Source organism: Giraffa tippelskirchi, chromosome 12 (assembly GCF_054371585.1).
Source record: "Giraffa tippelskirchi isolate mGirTip1 chromosome 12, T2T-mGirTip1v1.2.pri, whole genome shotgun sequence".
Classification (NCBI taxonomy): domain Eukaryota; kingdom Metazoa; phylum Chordata; class Mammalia; order Artiodactyla; family Giraffidae; genus Giraffa; species Giraffa tippelskirchi.
In genome coordinates, this window is record NC_137286.1 from 23818632 (window position 1) to 23834092 (window position 15461).

The window sequence follows — 15461 nt, forward strand, 5'->3', positions numbered from 1 at the left end:
CCAACAAGCACCTGCTGTATAGCACATGGAACTATATTCAACAATTTGTAATAACCTATAAGGAAAAAGAATCTGAGAAAAGAATATATCTGTATATATAAAATTATCTCTATATATAATTGAATCGTGCTGTACACTTGAAACTAACACGATATTGTGAATCAACTATACTTCAATTTTAAAAAAAGATTAATGATGTAGTCTCCAGAACGAAGGTTAGCAGACTGATGGAAAGGATAGTACCTGCTGGATAGCCACAAAAACGGATGTCAGGAAAAACAGACCAAAACAGAAGCACTGTCAACCCTTATAGGGAACTTACTTCTATTTCTTGTCTTTTCTTGGTTCTGACTTTTGTGTCCTTCTTTTCCCTTTTATTATTCTTATGGTACAACATTCCTTGAATGTCAAGTGAAGTGAGATTTGAAAAGGATAAATGACTTGCTCAATGTCCCTGAGCTAGTAAGTGATACAGTCAGGTCCTGAATTTGTAACTTTTGATTTAAGTTTCTACCCTCTTGTCTTTCCCATAAATTGATGCAATGCAAAGTGGAGAGTAGGGGCTTCCCTTGTGTCTCAGTGATAAAAAATCCACCTGCCAATGCAGGAGACCTGAGTTCTATCCCTGGGTTGGGAAGTTGCCCTGGAGAAGGAAATGTCAACCCACTCCAGTATTCTTGCCTGGGAAATCCCTTGGAAAGAGGAGACTGGTGGACTACAGTCCGTGGGGTCACAAAAACTCAGGCATGACTTAGCGACTAAACAACAACGAAGTGGAGAGTGATAAATATCAAGAAAGGTAAATAAAAATGGTATAGTTGCTCTGAAAGGAAATATTTCTCCATGTTTCCAGAAGTTTATAGGTCCATGGGATTGACAACAAATACATTTTCCTAACTGAAGGACAATTACATCTCTTCTCTTTTGAAAGTCAAACTTGTAAGCCAACCCATGAGCACAGAATTGTTGTCAGGAATGTTGCCATGGTAAACTGGGGAATGGTTTCTTCATTTTCTTCCTGGCTGAGATCTTCTCAGAATTTCATGTCTGTGTTTGGACTATTTCCCTCTCCTCAAAAGACCTCTCCCGCCAGCCAAATGTACCAACCTTAATTTTCTTGCCTTTTAGGGGATGGAGAGAACTGCATGTTTATTACAGAAAATTTGGATAATACATAGACCCCTCCCCCCAACACACAACCAAAAAACCCCACTCAGAGCTCTATTGTTAATATTTTGGTAATTTTATTTTTTATATGTATGTATAGATATATACATTTGTTTGAAAATTGAAATTATATGATATAAATATGATACAAGCTTCCTGGGCTTCCCTGATAGCTCAGTTGATAAAGAATCCACCTGCAATGCAGGAGACTCCAGTTTGATTCCTGGGTCAGGAAGATCTGCTGGAGAAGGGAAAGGCTGCCCACTCCAGTGTTCTTGGGCTTCCCTTGTGGCTCAGCAGGTAAAGAATCTGCCTGCAATGTGGGAGGCCTGGGTTTAATCCCCGGGTTGGGAAGATGCCCTGGAGAAGGGAAAGGCTACCCACTCCAGTATTCTGGCTTGGAGAATTCCATGGACTGTATAGTCCATGGGCTAGCAAAGAGTCAGACACTACTGAGTGACTTTCACTTTCACTTTCATGATATGAGCTATAAATTGAGATTATATCAATATATATATTGAGATTATATGATATAAATTCGTTGATCACATGATGTAATCTTATGGATATCTTTTCATGACATGAAATTGTTGGCATTTGAATTCTTAATTTAATAAGCATTTATTGTACACCTATTTTGGGCTTTCTACTGTGGATCAGAAAACTTTCCTCTCCTCAAGGAGCCATCTCCTCCTCTGCTTTTCATCTATTTAGCAGGGAGGAAATGGAAGAAACCAGGAGTTAAAGAATCAAGAGAGCAACCCTGGGCACAAAGACTTAAAACTAATATCATCTTACTATATTAAAGATATTAAGGGATTCAAAATGCTTCCTTTCACAGTTTTTAAAAGTAGAGGAACATTGCTTAGTTTTTGCATGAAATCACATCTAAAGTAACACAGTTCCTCAGAACTGCCACTGGAAAAAATATATATATATTTTAAAGAATTTATTATTTTATTTACAGGGTCTCTCTAAGAGTCTATGACAGAACTAGATAGCGTACTAAAAAGCAGAGATATCACTTTGCCATCAAAGGTCCATACAGTCAAAGCTATGACTTTTCCAGTAGTCAGGTATGAATGTGAGAGTTGGACCATAAAGAAGACCGAGCACTGAAGAGTTGATGCTTTAAAATTGTGGTGCTGGAGAAGACTCTTGAGAGTTCCTTGGACTGCAAGGAGATCAAACCAGTCAGTCCTAAAGGACATCAACCCTCAATAGTCATTGGAAGGACTGATGCTGAAGCTGAAGCATCAACACTTTGGCCACCTAATGTGAAGAACTGAGGTGTTAGGAAAGAACTGGATGCTGGGAAAGATTGAAGGCCAAAGGAGAAGGGGGCAGCAGAGTATGAGATGATTAGATAGCATTACTGACTCAACGGACATGAATCTGAGCAAACTCTGGGAGACAGTGAAGGACAGGGAAGCCTGGCGTGCAGCAGTCCATGGGGTCACAGAGCCAGACATGACTTAGGGATTGAACAAGAATAGCAACTCTAAGAGTCTAAACAAGATCTAGTTCATAAACCATGGATCTAACTTAATCGTTGCCTCGTTCCAGTCCTCCAGCCTCTAGAGGGCGCTCTAGACCATCTCACACATCAACCCCATACTTGTCTTCTTTGTCTTCCTTCCCCTTCTCTCCTTTTGTTGATGGCTTAACCTCTTTTCTGGAAAGTAAGACTCCTTCCTCTTTAAGAGAAGTAAGGGAGGGAAACCCATAGGACTTCAGGATTCTCTTTAAACAACAAGGGAGCAATGGCTGCTTGATCTTTTGAGCCCTTCCAGTGTCCTACCTCTCAGTCCACTGTAGTGACTGGTACCAGTACCTGGGAGAAGCTGGTGTAACTCTTGCTGAGTGGAGATGACTCTGAGGAACCAGGTACCAAGCAGAGTCAGGGCCAGCAAGGCATGTTTCACACACAGGTTCAGGCTCTAGCCGGCAGGAGGGGCGGAAGGATATGGTAGTGACGTGCCCTGAGTTGTGTTTGTTGCCTTTTCACACCACCTCTCCTCTCTCCAGTGGTGGCTTCCAAAGAAGGAGTAACATGACATTTCCCTGTGAAACATGAAAACTCTGCCATCTTGGGTAACCGGTTCCAGGAATATGGATCTGCAGGAGACCTTGGGGTAAGGTTAGGACTTAAGCTCTTGTCCTCTCAGGCTCATACTTGACCTTAAGAAGCTGCTTTCCTTTGGCTCTTTTACCTCAGGAAGTCAGATGTATGAAAGAGTTCCAGAGAAACTTAGATTTCTGCTGTCACTTTGCCAGAAAATTGGCTTATTATTTTGGCTCTGTTAGGACTTTGTTTATTGCTTGCTTTGGTGGTTTCCTTGTTCTCCCTTCTGATTTTGGGGGGAAATCATGGTCTTGCTATGGTTTATCCAGTCAGCAGTGGCCTGACTTGCATGTTTTCTGAAGTGGAGGCTGGCCCACCCTGGATGCACACTGGGCCAGGAGATCCATGCAGAGGGCAGCAGTGTGGATCCCGGGACCACACGAAGCGCGAGGCCACTGTCCTCACTCTGCCAGGCTGCATAAGGAAAGGTGCATAGTTCCTAGCAGCTGTTAGGAGAATGGGGGTTACTTTCTGGGTGTCAATCATAGAACTCTCTGCAGGCTGTTATAGTGTCTTTAGAGTCAGAAAGGAGTCAGAAGCAAATATGAGAAGCAAAACGACGAGAAAGTTTTACATCTTGAGTATGCATTTGTTCATCCCTAAATTCTTCAAGAATCTTAAGCATTCTAGCTCCAGAGTTCAGCAGATCTACATTTGAAGCTTGTTTCTGCCATTAGTTAACTTCATGTGCTTGGGCAAATGGCTTTACCTCTCAAAGCCCCAGATTCTTTAATGTGTAAAGCTGAGAAAATAACAGCAACCTCTTTGGAAGATTGTTATGAGGATTAAGTGAAAATAAAGGAAAGCATGTGAAGCACCAGTGCAGTGCCTGTTACGTGGTCTCAATGTGGGCTGGTATTACTTTTCTTGTAAATACCATCTCAGACGGCTGTGATGGTGGTAATAAGAGTAAACTGGCACAGATCCTGCCCTGAGGTAGCTTATGGTGGGCAATCATGACACAGGATGTGACAGGAGTCAGGAGGAAAGAATAGGGCAAAAGGGACACATAACAAATGGAATCAAAGGTTCAAGAAGGGTATCGATGGAGCCAGTTGTTCACACATGGTAGGGCTCAAAAATGAAAGCTGAATACAACTGAGTTGCAGTGCTTTCCAACAGAGCCTGAACGCAGTTGGTCAAGGTGGAAAACAGAAGCAAAGGGATAAATTAAAAACAAAATAGGTGAACAGGCTTGTCATCAGGCTGACAGGAGGTAAACAGACTGGGATAAATAAATAAGCAAGGAACACAATGATGAAGACAATCCTGCTGGCCAAGACATTGAAAGGCAGCTTGCACCAAGGCTAGAATCAGGCTTGAGATGTGAGATTTTTAAGAAAATTGTATGCAGGCATTCACAGATTTTCCCAATATTTTGATTTCCTATGACAACACTCAGAAATCCACCCTGGATTTATTCTCAGAAAGGATGCCCGAGAACTCTCCTCTCCCCTTGCTGCCACCTGGGAGATTTCAGAGTAAAGTTCTCTGGGTGGGACAAAGGGTTCAGAGGGTGATCCGCACAAGGTGCCGAATTCCAAGGACCCTGATTGGAGCAGACACCGGCTGTGCGAACTCTGTCTAGACATGGAAATTGTCCTCCTAATCTCCCAATCTTGCTTTCTCTTCATTCTCTGACAATGCACCGTCTCTTAAACATTCTCGCCACAAGAATGGAGCTGGAAACACATGTGCAATCAGCAGCTACAAAGAGGGTTATGAAATATGCTCAAAATAGCCTGCTTGCCCCATAGGCATGCAAAGCAGCCAAACAGCTAGGGTGAACGTGTCAGGCAGCAGATTTCGCTCTGCATTTCAAGAGGCTTCCAGTGACCTCCCACAGTTAGGCTCCGAGGCACTGACTGCTGCTCAGAAGCTACCAGGGGAGACCTGGGGCTGTGGACAGAGTCCCATGGGCAGCTGTGAGTCCCTGGGGCTAAACCCTCCTATCTGAATATCCTACCTACCCTGAAATTCCTCAGCCCTGGAGGTATTTATTTGGGTTAAAACTTTGAGGTTACATAATCCCCAGTGGTTCAGCAGATCAAGAATCTGCCTGCAATGCAGGAGACACAGGAGATGCGGGTTTGATCCCTGGGTCAGGAAAATCCTCTGGAAAAGGAAATGGCAACCCACTCTAGTATTCTTGCCTGGAAAATTCCATGGGCAGAGGAGCCTGGCAGACTATAATCCACAGGGTTGCAAAGAAACAGACACAACTGAGCACACTGGCACTGACGTTGGCAATGTTACCTGAGACAAGAAGATAAAAATCTGGCTCCCTCCCCTAGAATCAACAACGCATTGGCCATCTAGTCCCCTTGTGTGGGTGGGATGGTATTTTTGTACACTGGGTGAGTGGGAGGAAAGACCATTTGGCTGGGGGCTCAGAGCATCAGGGAAGAGGGGCTGCAGATATGGGTCCACTGTTTGCAGAGGCTGGGTAAGAGGGGAGCCTTGTTGTGATCTGGGTGGTACAGTTGTTATCTGTCTGCTTTCACCTCCAGCACCAGCTGCTTGTGTGACCTTTGGCCCCGTCACTTCAGACTTCTTGTTCTAGCCTTCTTTGCCAAAGTGGGAAAGTGCTCTTTCCCCTGGATTTCACTTAAAAAAAGAAAAGGAGTCAGATGGCTATCCCTCATCAAGTGTCCTGGGAGTTGGATCCCAAGCTACTCAAAGAATGACCATATGACTGAATGTAACTGCAGAGGCCCTGGGGATAGTTTTGTGAAGACTACTGTTTGTGGCTGAAGAGACAGGGTGCATCATCCCTGTTCTGATGGGAATGACCACTGAGCTGGAAGTCAGGCAACTGGGCTCTGAGTCGGCACTGGCAGGTTGCTTTTGTGAGTTTCTGAACCTCTCATGATTTTCCTCAGTTGAGCAAGAGTAAGGCCTGTAGCCCAAGAAAGGACACTGGGCAACCATAGGGGCCAGGCTGGGGTAACAGAATATACGGGGGGCAGCATGGAGGGCATGACCAAGACACAAGGAGACAGCTTTCTCTTCTGTGGGAGCCCCAGATAAACCCTCCCTCCCCTCTCCTGCCTCTCCACACCCATGGCTTGCCTTTCTGGACCAGCTTGGCCTTGGTCCAGACTGGGTTTCTGTTTTGTCAGAATAACTCCAGATGTCTGCTGGAAGGAGAACACCCCTGGGAGTATCATAAATTCATCTTTGGTTTTGGGTGGAACTTGAGTGGCTTCTGTGGGTACATTATGGCTTGGCTTAGACCATCCTCTCCCTGAAGGGCTGTACTTCATGCCCTTTGATGGGACACACACAATGGTCCATCTACTCTAAGTGTGGACTGGATCAGCCTGGCCCAGGAGAAGCATTTGAGGCAGTTGACCCTATTCATAGGGTCGGTTGGGAACCCATTGGCCTGTGCCTTATAGTTGAGCCCACATTTGTTTCTGAGGAATCTCTTTGAACTTGATGACTTTCACTCTTTCCTTTGTGGTCATTTTAGGGCAAAGGGAAAATAAGGCCTGGTCCTTCAATATTTGAGGTATATCTTAAAAATCAGAGCTCTCCCCTCTCTTGAGTCCTGCTCTGGGAGCCACAGTTGTTGTCTGGACTGGGGCTCTGGGCTCCTGCCCACCCTGTTCTGCATGCTGACATCTTAGAATCCTTAGCATCCTGTATTCTTTGGGGTCCTGGGATGGGAACACCCTACCCCCTGCCCCTCCATCGCACTGGTACTTCAGAAAACCCATGCAAGAAGCAACTTGCTATTGTGGCTCCTTCCAGTGGGCTTTTGGCAATAAAGAAAAGTGTCTATTTATGTAGGGATATGACTGAAATGAGTGTCTGAAACTCACATTTCCAGAAAGCTTGAGGGTTTTGACCTCCTCAGATGTTTTCTTCATGTTGCACAACTGGGCAGCTTAGGCACAAAGAGCTGTTTCCCCCAACCTGGCTGTGAAGATGGGGCAGATGCTTGGGCTGAAAATAGTAGTTGCTTCAGGTTTTAATCACAGCACGAGAAGGGACTCACGTACACACACCCTGATGTGCAAATTTGGGCTCAGAGGCAGTTCTGGGCATCAGAGCTGAATTTGCAAGTGACTGTGAGGTGGAACACATCAGGTGGAACTCTGATGTGGGGCTGTCACTTCCTTCCTGTAAGTGGTGAGTGAAAGGAGCTGCCTGAGCCCCAGTGATCATATGTCTCTGCACTTTCAGCCTGGGAGCAGCTTTACAGGGAGAGGAAGAAGTGAGTATTGTTTTTTGTTTTCAGCACAACATTTAGTGTTCTCCGTTTAACTTCAAATGCTAGTCTTTAAAGTGTTTAAATATCAGTTCAGTTCAGTTCAGTTGCTGGTCTGACTCTTTGTGACCCATGAACTGCAGCACGCCAGGCTTCCCTGTCCATCACCAGCTCCTGGAGCTCTCTTAAATTCATGTCCCTCAAGTCGGTGATGCCATCCAACCATCTTATCCTCTGTCATCCCCTTCTTTTCCTGCCTTCAAGCTTTCCCAGCATCAGGGTCTTTTCCAGTGAGCCAGTTTTTCACATCAGGTGGCCAAAGTATTGGAGCTTCAGCTTCAGCATCAGTCCTTCCAATGAATATTCAGGACTGATTTCCTTTAGAATTGACTGGTTTGATCTCCTTGCATCCCAGGGACTCTTAAGAGTCTTCTCCCACATCACAGTTCAAGAGCATCAATTCTTTGGTGTTCAACTTTCTTTATGGTCCAACTCTCACATCCATACATGACTACTGGAAAAACCATAGCTTTGACTAGATGGACCTTTGTTGGGAAAGGAATGTCTCTGCTTTTTAATATGCCGTCTAGTTTGGTCATAGCTTTTCTTCCAAGGAGCAAGCATCTTTTAATTTCTGCAGTCACCATCTGCAGTGATTTCGGAGCCCAAGAAAAAAAGTCTCTCACTGTTTTCATTGTTTCCCCAGAAGTAGATGATTTTCTGGAATTCTTTTGCTTTCTCTATGACCCAATGGATGCTGGCAATTTGATCTCTGGTTCCTCTGCCTTTTCTAAATCCAGCTTGAACATCTGGAAGTTCTCAGTTCAGATACTGTTGAAGCCTCACTTGGCATTATAGGAAAAGAAAAAGCAGAAAGCAGTCTCTTAACTGGACTGGTGATGTTGGCATAGAAATGTATGAGGTCTTCTCTCTGCCCATGGTGCCCATGGGCCCTTGCTCCTAGTTTTCCTCTCATTTCTCAGCTATTGTTTCCCAGGGCCCTGTCCTCTGCTCAGCCTGGGTACTCACCAGTAGCTCTTAAAACCAGGGACAACATATCTTCAGATACCCAAGCTATGTATAGAGTGTTCTAGACAGCATCTATAATTTCTTCTTTCTCTTCCTTCCTTCTTATTTTCTTTCCTTGAGAAAATATACTCTACAAGAAAGGTCACTGTGCAACGCTCTTAGGTTGTTGTTGATCTATTTTCCTTTGTTCCCATCATGTTTCTCAGCCAGGAGGCTTAGTGAACCAGTAGAAAGTGCTCAGGCCTTGGAGAGAGATGGTGTTTGCTTTGAATCCCAGTCCTGCTGTTTGCAGCTGTAGAACCTTGGATAATGTTCCTTGGATAATTCTCTGGCCTCTACAAACTGAGAATAATACCTAGTAATACTTTGTAGGGCTTCTATGAACATTCAGTACAACAGTCTATTCAAAGCCCCAGGAAGCTGTTAGCACCCAGTGAACAGTGATTGTGTTCACTGAGTGCTCATGCGGCGTTTTTGAGACTCCTGACAAAAAGCAGACACTGTGGAGGTGCAGAGGAAGGACTCGCCCAAGCACAGCGCATACTAGCAGCACATGGTGCCCCACCAATTTGACCTTGGATCACTAGGAAAGTGTCTTCACAGCAAGGTACACGGAGGAGGGAGCTGGGATGTGGTAGGACATATATTTCTTAGGCAAATTGAAACCTGTTCCCAGATAGAACTAGGATTGCTAGAGTCCAAAGTTGGAGTGGAAGTTGCTGAAACAATTTCTGTGTTTATGCCAAGTATTGTAAATAAGATAAACTTAACAAACTATTCCAAAGACCTGACAAGCTAATGGTCCACTCTGTTTGCAGGGAGGATCAGCCATTTTACATATTCCCCCAAAGGTACAGAAAGAAGCAGATAGCATTCCATGGAAAAGAGAGACTTACCAGGAGCCTGGAGACCCAGACTTAAGCCTTAGCAGGTGACCTTGGGTAGGTCTTTTTCGTTCTCTGTACTTTAATTCCCTCCTCTGATCACTAAGGATACTGATGAGAATGCTGGTTCTGCTGGTCACATCGCTCTCACAATATTATAATAAAAATCAACTGAAATTGTGCGATTTAAGGCCTTCTGCAAAGTGCAAATGTGAGGCATGGTCGTCTCACTTTGCAGGAAGGTCTTGAATCTATTCAAATAGCCTTTGTTGGATTAACAGGTTTCTGGTGTTGATTTGTACAGCACATAAATCAAATCATAAATCCAAGCCTTGGAGGTGGACACAGGACTGGGGTTGTTCAAGGGGCAGAAGATGAAAGGCTGTGAGGACCAACTACTACATCAGGGATGGGCTCAGGTTTCCTTTGGGCCTTGAGAACTGAAATCCTCCCTGCTTTTGTCCTCTTTTCCCTGAAACTTTGTCCTCTTCTCCCTCTGAATCCCATGTGAGCACAGGGTCTCCTCCTTTTTGCTACCTTTCCAGCCCTTCTTCTCTTTCTCCTGAACAAGGCGCTGTGGCAGACAGTTGGTGCTCACTATATGTCCTACGTGTTGTCTTGTTGGGCTGAGGCCAAGGCACTCTGAGCAGAAGTGGCACAGCAGCAGCAGGTGAAGTCGCTCAGTCATGTCTGACTCTTTGCAACCCCATGGACTGTAGCCTGCCAGGCTCCTCCGTCTATGGGAGTTTACAGGCAAGAACACTGCAGTGGGTTGCCATTTCATTCTCCAGGGGATCTTCCCGACCCAGGGATCAAATCCAGGTCTTCTGCACGGCAGGCAGACTCTTTACTGTCTGAACCACCAGGGAGGTGACACAGGTGGCTTCCAAATTGAGGTAATAAAGAGCCAGTGTCTGATGGAAGGAATGTAAATTGGTGTACTTACTCAGGAAAACAGTTTGGAAATTCTTCAAAAAGTGAAAAATAGAACTCCCATATGATCCAGAAATCCTACTTCTGGGTACGTAGCTGAAGGAAACAAATCAGTATCTCAAAGAGATATCTGCCCTCCCTTGTTCATTGCAGCATTACTCATAACAACCAAGACATGGAAATAACCCAAGTGTTTGTCAATAGATGAATAGATAAAGACACTGTCTTTATCTATATCTATAATTACATAAAAGCTAATTGTGTGAGGTGATAGATGTATTAATTAATCTGATTGTGGTAATCATTTCACAATGTGTGTATATATATATATATACATACATGCATACATATACATATATATATTAAAAATTATCACATCATACACATAGAATTTAATATGTCAATTTTAACTCAATAAAGCTGAAGGGGAAAAAATAGCTAGTGTTTTACTTCCATTTCTCCCCTCATCTGCTCTCTGTCGAGGAAGGCACAACTACAGCTTCAAGACGGGGGTTTGGCCTGCATTGGGCTTCGTGTAACTAATAAATCACACCTTTATTCTATTGACCACTGGGATGTGGGAGTTTAGTCTGAATGGCAGCATGGATGGCAGCCTATCCTAATCAATACAGTGGATGTGCTCGCTGCTTTGCTCCTTCACCACTTACCTGCCCCTTGATTCTGTGTGATCCTGTATCTACTCATTGCTCAGGGGAACAGCCATTCTCAAGAGTTGCCAATGACTTCATCTGTAATTACTAATCACGTACATACTGCAGAGTTGCCTCGTGTGCTTGAAACCGTTCTTTCTCACTTGAATCTTTGCATTATTGTTTTATTTTTATTTGTTTATTTTTGGCTGTGCGGTGTCTTTGCTGTGCTCGGGCTTTCTCTAGCTGCAGTGCGCAGGGGATACTGTCTAGCTGCAGTGCACGGGCTTCTCATTGTGGTGGCTTCTCTTGTTGTGGAGCACGGGCTGTAGGGGGCATGGACTTTAGTAGTTGTGGTGCAGGGGCTCAGTTGCTCTGTGACTTGTGGGATCTTCCTGGACGAGGGATTGAACTTGTGTCCTCTGCATTGGCAGGCAGACTTTCAACCACTGGACTACCAGGGAAGTCCATTTTGCGTCATTATTTTAAATGAAAAAAGTAATACATTCTTATTTTAGGAAATATCCCCTTACCTTCCAGTTTCCTATTTTCTATTCTGGTTGCTTTGTCTCTTATTCTTCTAAAGGCAAATGTTTCCCGCTCCTCCCAAATCTGTCTCTGGCCCACTTCTCCTTGCCTCATCCCTCCTACCTTCTCCCACCCCCACATCTCCCTCATGCCCTTGATATTCTCGTACACACTCTAGCTATTTGTGTGAGACTGCATTCCTCAATGTCATCTCCAGGCCAATGTTTCCAGCCTCTCTTGATGCCTGCCTGGGGCTTCAGCCAACTTTAGCAGATGAAACTGTCCAGAACTGGACTTATTATCAACCTTATTCCTCTTCCTTCTGTGCCACCTCTGTCTAACCAATTTCACCCATGTTTGACCCCTGGACTTTGCTTTTGACCCTTGTCTCTTCTCTTTTCCACCATTCCCTTATGTAATCAACTGTTGGGTGCTGGTCCCTCCTTTATTCCCACTATTATGCTACTGGTGTGTATGTAATTGCATTGAGTTGGGGGCTAGAATGACACACAGTGGACTGTTGACCATGGTTAGTTCTGGGAAGGAAATCCATGGGAGGGAGGGTGAATGATGGAGGCTTTCATACTTTAAAATGTTTTATAATTTACTTTTAACATATTTTCTATAACAATGGGTTCATGTATTAACTACATAATACAAAAAAAAAAAAGCCTTTAAAAATTAGGAACAGGCTTCCTGTTAGGTAGTGAAGTTTCATAACTGGAAGTGTTTGAACCAAAGTTGAGTGATTTGACATTATGGATACTGTAAGGGATTCTTATATTGAATGGTAAAGTAGAAGAAGCTCCCTTCTGGATCAGTTAGGATTAGATTCAGCCATGAATCATGGCAACCCCAAATAATACAGACTTGAGACAACATGGAAGTTTGTTTCTCTCTGAAGTAAAAGTAACCAGTACAGAGTGTGAGAGTGAGTCATGATACTCAGAGACTTTTTCAATCTTGTTCCTATACTTGGCTTCCACCTCAGTTCAGTTCAGTTCAGTTGCTCAGTCATGTCTGACTCTCTGCGACCCCATGAATCGCAGCATGCCAGGCCTCCCTGTCCATCACCAACTCCTGGAGTTTACCCAAACCCATGTCTATCGAGTCGGTGATGCCATCCAACCATCTCATCCTCTGTCGTCCCCTTCTCCTCCTGCCCCCAATCCTTCCCAGCATTAGGGTCTTTTCCAATGAGTCAACTCTTTGCATGAGGTGGCCAAAGTATTGGAGTTTCAGCTTCAACATCAGTCCTTCCAATGAACACCCAGGACTGATCTCCTTTAGGATGGACTGGTTGGATCTCCTTGCAGTCCAAGGGACTCTCAAGAGTCTTCTCCAACACCACAGTTCAAAAGCATCAGTTCTTCAGCGCTCAGCTTTCTTCACCGTCCAACTCTCACATCCATACATGACCACTGGAAAAACCATAGCCTTGACTAGACGGACCTTTGTTGGCTTCCACCTAATGGTCTAATAAAGCTGCTCAAGCTTTCAGTCCAGTTGAACGTCCAGTGTTAGTTGCTCAGTCATGTCTGACTTGGACTGTAGCCTGCCAGGCTGCTCCATCCATGGGATTTTCCAGGCAAGAATACTGGGGTGGGTTGCCATTTCCTTCTCCAGGGGATCTTCCCAACTCAGGGATGAAACCCAGGTCTCCTGCATTGCAGAGAGACTCTTTACCACCTGAGCCACCAGGGCCATCACATTTGTATTCCAGTTAGTAGGAACAGACAAGTTAGAGCATGCCTGTTCCCTTTAAGGATACTTCCTGGATGTTGTTTGTTCTGTTTACACCCCATTGGCCAGAACATAGTCACACAGGGACACTGAGCTTTGGGGAACCTAAAATAATAGGCTTTATTCCCTGTGGCCTGTGCCTGGATGAAAACTGGGAAAAGAAAAAGAGGAGAATGAATATTGAAGGAAAGTAGCATTCTCTGCTGATTGTTAATTCAAAGTTTTAAAAATTGATAATAGCTGCTGTTGACTGAGTTGTCACTGTTACTAAGCACTGGGCTAAGGACTTGCTGTGTGTTATTCTTTAATAATGCCCACATGCTGAGGAGTTAGGTTCAGTGCTATTGCTATTACATTGAACCTTCAAGAGGTTAACCTTTACTTTCTATGCCACCAATTCTCTATTCCAAGCCCATGAGCCTCTGTCTGATTGCGCAGCCAGTTTCCAGGCCTGGGCTCCAGCTGCAAAGGGCAATGTAGACACCAGTATCCAGCATATTTGTACCCTATGATGGGAAGCTGTCCTCATACACACCCAAAACTCATGAGGTGGGAATTCTCCAGATGTGGAAAGGGATTTCAGTGTTGACGCAACAGCACTTCACTATTCTATTTATGGGTTTGGGTAAACTCTGGGAGTTGGTGATGGACAGGGAGGCCTGGTGTGCTGCAATTCACGGAGTCGCAAAGAGTCGGACATGACTGAGTGACTGAACTGAACTGATTCTATTTCCAGAGATCAAATTACCAACATCCGCAGGATCATCGAAAAAGCAATAGAGTTCCAGAAAAACACTTTCTGCTTTATTGACTATTCCAAAGCCTTTGACTATGTAGATCACAATAAACTGGAAAATTCTGAAAGACATGGGTATACCAGACAATCTGGCCTGCCTCTTGAGAAACCTGTATGCAGGTCAGGAAGCAACAATTAGAACTGGACATGGAACAACAGACTGGTTCCAAATAGGAAAAGGAGTACATGAAGGCTGTATATTGTCACCCTGCTTATTTAACTTATATGCAGAGATCATCATGAGAAACGCTGGGCTGGATGAAGCACAAGCTGGAATCAAGATTGTCAGGAGAAATATCAATAACCTCATATATGCAGATGACACCACCCTTATGGCAGAAAGCGAGGAAGAACTAAAGAGCCTCTTGATGAAAGTGAAAGAGGAGAGTCAAAAAGTTGGCTTAAAGCTCAACATTCAGAAAACTAAGATCATAGCATCCGGTCCCATCACTTCATAGCAAATAGTTGGGAAAACAGTGGAAACAGTGAGAGACTTTATTTTTTTGGGCTTCAGAATCACTGCAGATGGTGACTGCAGCCATGAAATTAAAATACGCTTACTCCTTGGAAGGAACGTTATGACCAACCTAGACAGCATATTAAAAAGCAGAAACATTCCTTTGCCAACCAAGATCTATCTAGTCAAAGCTATGGCTTTTTCCAGTAGTCATGTATGGATGTGAGAATTGGACTGTAAAGAAAGCTGAGTGCTGAAGAATTGATGCTTTTGAACTGTGGTGTTAGAGAAGACTCTTGAGAGTCCCTTGGACTGCAAGGAGATCCAACCAGTCCATCCTAAAGGAGATCAGTCCTGAGTGTTTATTGGAAGGACTGATGTTGAAGCTAAGCCCCAATACTTTGGCCACCTGATGTGAAGAACTGACTCATTTGAAAAGACCCTGATGCTGGGAAAAATTGACGATGGGAGGAGAAGGGGATGACAAAGAATGAGATGGTTGGATGGTATTACTGACTCAATGGACATGAGTTTGAGTAAACTCTGGGAGTTGGTGATGGACAGGGAAGCCTGGTGTGCTACAGTCCATGGGGTTGCAGAGAGTCGGACACGACTGAGTGACTGAACTGAACTGATCCTATTTCCTTATTGAGCAAGTTGAATTTATTTATTTAAATTTATTTAAATTTTATGAGTAAGTTGAATTTTAATTGGATTATTTTCAAAAGTTTTGAAATATTTGGTTCTCCCATTGGTCCTTTTTTTCTCTTTAGAAGTTGCGTTCAAAGCAGTGGCATAGTAATGCCTGGCCTTCTTATAACAAGGTTGTGGTAGGTAGAATAACGGCTTCTCAAAGGTGTCCACATCCTAATCTTTGGAATCAGAGAATTACTTTCCATGGCCAAAGGGATTTTGTAGGTGTGATTAAGTGTC

At 44.1% G+C, this 15461-nt stretch overlaps 1 protein-coding gene across 2 annotated transcripts in view; it reads left to right on the plus strand.

The window, feature by feature from the left end:
• Positions 1–15461, plus strand: part of EGLN3 (egl-9 family hypoxia inducible factor 3) — a 457661-nt gene that overhangs the window by 216882 nt on the left and 225318 nt on the right. Inside the window, exon 1 of one of the 2 annotated variants that reach the window (XM_081548000.1) lies at positions 7464–7514. The exons of the other annotated variant lie outside the window; for it this stretch is intronic. The gene's annotated coding sequence lies outside the window, so the exon portion shown is untranslated. Of the gene's footprint in view, positions 1–7463; positions 7515–15461 lie in introns of those variants that run through there. 2 annotated transcript variants of the gene reach the window in all.